The sequence below is a fragment of the Prionailurus viverrinus genome, chromosome B1 (assembly GCF_022837055.1).
Source record: "Prionailurus viverrinus isolate Anna chromosome B1, UM_Priviv_1.0, whole genome shotgun sequence".
Classification (NCBI taxonomy): domain Eukaryota; kingdom Metazoa; phylum Chordata; class Mammalia; order Carnivora; family Felidae; genus Prionailurus; species Prionailurus viverrinus.
The window spans coordinates 147,242,818-147,246,286 of record NC_062564.1 but is presented as its reverse complement, the minus strand read 5'-3'; the positions used below and the strand labels follow the sequence as shown (position 1 = coordinate 147,246,286).

General features: G+C 38.4%; 1 pseudogene; it reads left to right on the top strand.

Moving 5' to 3' along the window:
• The first annotated feature begins 618 nt into the window (after nt 1–618).
• Nucleotides 619–997, top strand: LOC125164307 (ATP synthase subunit f, mitochondrial-like; annotated as a pseudogene).
• The last annotated feature ends 2,472 nt before the right edge of the window (nt 998–3,469 follow it).

Genomic DNA, 3,469 nt, shown 5'->3' with positions numbered 1-3,469 from the left:
AATTTGCCCCAGCACCAAAGCTTGTCTTGAAGCAACCTACAAGGCTACCGATCTCACACACACACACACACACACACACACACACACACATTGTTGAGTTGATTTGTGGACCAAAAAATTAAAATCAAAAGTGTGTTGCTGTAAAGTCCTATTATCTAATACGAAATCACTGACATTTCTTCTAATGTTTTGAGTCAAATCATGATGGAAAAACCTTTTTCTTTCATCACTCAACCAGATAAAACTACTTTACCTCTGTAAGGACAAAAGAACTCCTGTAAGAATTCGTATTTTGAGGGCCCCTTTTAGAAACTCCAAGGACTGTCAACATAATTTTTGACAACATAATTTTTTTTTTGCCAAAGAACACTTAAACTGGAAGAAAATTTGGGAATTTTGTGCAAAATGGAGCACCTGTGATGCTTGGAAATGTATCTAGTTTTGTTGTTTGGTAAAGAGAAGAGCAATCCATGACACTGGAATGCATTGCTATACAGATTAGCTTGCTCTGGTATCACAGACTTGGCCAATAACATTGAAAGAGGCCCTTTCTGCCACTGTAAAAGCTGTCAACTTCATTAGAGCCAGATCCCTGAAGCATCACTTTTTAAAGAAATTTGGTCAAGGGACACCCAGGACTCCAAGATGGCGTCGCCCGTACCAGTGAAAGAGAAGAAGCTCATGGATGTGAAGCTAGGAGAGCTGCCAGGCTGGATACTGATGCGAGATTTCACCCCTAGAGGCATTGCTGTGCATTTCAAAGAGGTTACTACCCATATTACAACAAGTATGTCAATGTGAAGAAAGGGAACGTTGCTGGGATTTCTATGGTACTGGCAGCTTATGTGCTTTTCAACTATTGTCGGTGTTACAAGGAATTCAAACATGAGCCGCTACGCAAGTACCACTGATGAGGGCCCAGTGTGGAGGCACATTTGGCATTCCTGACCATGACCTTTGAATCCTTTCATAGCCTAATTCAGAATTAATGTCCAATAAAAGATGACTGATACTCAAAAAAAAAAAAAAAAGAAATGTTGTCAAAAAGTAGAATAAGATTATATATTTTTTTAAGTGTACATTCATTGTCATTCCAGGGGACAAGTCAATGGAAAAGATTAAAGTCCAGTGTAAAAGAGAAAAATAAAACCCCACTCAGAACAATTTGAAAGAGAGATACTCATTCATTGTCTGGCTTCCTTGGCAAGTATTTTGGCCATGTGCATGAGGTAAATCTTCTCACCCAGGGCCATGCTTGCTGAAAAATCATGAGTAATTTTTGACCAAGATGCCAAAGAAAGTGCTTCACAGGATGAAGCTGAGACTGACAAATCATTGCCAAGTTCTCAGCAGGCAGAGTTGGAACCCCCCCCACCCCCACCCCAAGAACTTCTCTGAGGATTTCTTCAGTTTCTTGGACTTTAATACTGATATAGTAATCCCTTTGTAATTCATTGCTTGCTGACAGGGCATTAGCAGTGCATATGTTATCAAAGACAATGCCATTGCCTTGAGAACTAAGTAAATGAAGTGACCAAATTCAACCTGAGCTGCCTTATTCTTATGTTCCAACAGCAGCTTACTCTAACCAAGTAAAGCAAAGTTTAGGAGCTTTAATTCTCTTTGCTTTTATATACATCTATGAGTCTGGACTTTCAGAAATTTTCACTTATAAAAAAAACACTAATATTCACCATCAATTCAAGGCAAAGGATGACTTCTATGTTGCTACGTCAAAGTCCACTACGCTACAGCAAACAATGTCAACCTTATTTTGGGAATGTACTACTCAGAATGAAAATTCACTTTTGGTTTTATTTACACAATTCAAATTTGTTTGCAAGTTTTTCTACTCAGAAGTCATCAATTTTTGCATGATATCCTTTCATTTCCAAAAGAATGCAAATGGGACTCCTGGGTGGCTCAGTCAGGTAAGCACTGACTCTTTGTATCTGCTCAGGACATGTTCTTGCAGTCTTGAGATCGAGCCCCACATCGGTCTCTGCACTGACCATCAAGCCTGCTTGAGACTCTCTCCCTCTCTCTGTCCCTCCACTTGGGCACTCTCTCTCTCAAAATAAAAGAAATAAACATTAAAAAAAAAAAAGAATGTATATGAACGTATATTCACACAAATTACTCCCACTTTATAGAGTGGAAATTTGAGAACAATCCATTTGCATTGAAGTTGATGAGTCACTGGATTTCCCTAGAATACCATGTTTGCAGAGATAACACAGAGAATGAGTAAGTCCTGAGCACGTAGGTCGTGTTCCAGTTTCAGGATTTGTTAGCAAATATCCCAGAGCTTAAAAATCCTCAGGATGTCTAGACATAAAAAATTACAGAGGGAGTACATATACATCTTACTATCATTACCTTAATCAAACTAGTTGTGGTGATTAATTTTATATGTCAAACTGGCTGGGTCACAGAGTACCCAAATATTTGGTTAAACATATTTTGGGGTATGTCTATGAGGGTGTTTCTAAATGAGATCAGCATTTGAAATGGTAGACTGAGTAAAGCAGATTGCTATCTCCAGGATGGGTGGGGAATCACACAATCAACTGAGGGCCTGAATAAAACAAGAAAGACAAGGAAAGGAGAATTTGGTGTCTTAGTCTGACTGAGCTGGGATGTCCATCTTCTCCTGCCCTCACTGAAACTTACACCTATAGCACTTCTGGGTCTTAAACCTTCAGACCCAGACTAGAACTACACTGCCAGTTTCCTGGGGTTCCAGCTGGCATATGACAGATCATGGGACTTCATAGCCTCCATAATCCTGTGAGCCGATTCTCCATAATAAATCTCTTTATACCTGTATCCTATTGGTTCTGTTTCTCTGAAGAACCCTTACTAACATACCATCTTAAACCAAATGGGAAGGACTTCACTGAAGTATCAGAAATTGTTTAAAGCTAAAGGTCTGCTCTGTGACCTGATTGTATAATAATATTTTTTAAATCTTCTTATAAGTTTAAAGAGAGTGTTTTGTATTCTGTTTTGAGGAACACTGACTTTTTAACTCACTACATTACAGGGCTAATTTGTATGACACTAGGGAATATATGACTACCCCTGACAACATCTAAATCTAGACACTCTGAAGAAAACAATTCTGTCTTCTAGCATACAGACAGTATTTTCAACAGCTACAAAAACTTCAAATTTGCCTGCCTGTGAAAAGCTTATATTGTGGTTAAAAGGACATACATAGCTGATAGGTCTGAGATGGTCATCAAAGACTACCTACCCACTAAGTCCAAAGTCACAGTAGTGATCATGTTACCTCTAAAAGGGGAAGAGAGCAATGAGAAACATCACAGCAAAGAAAGAAATTCACATTCTTTACTATAAGTTTATATTGCTGTTTTCACAAAAAATAGCAAGCCATAAACCAAACAACTCATCAGAACTAGATTTGGGCTTATTCCCCTATATTTAGGTTTATTATTAATTCCTA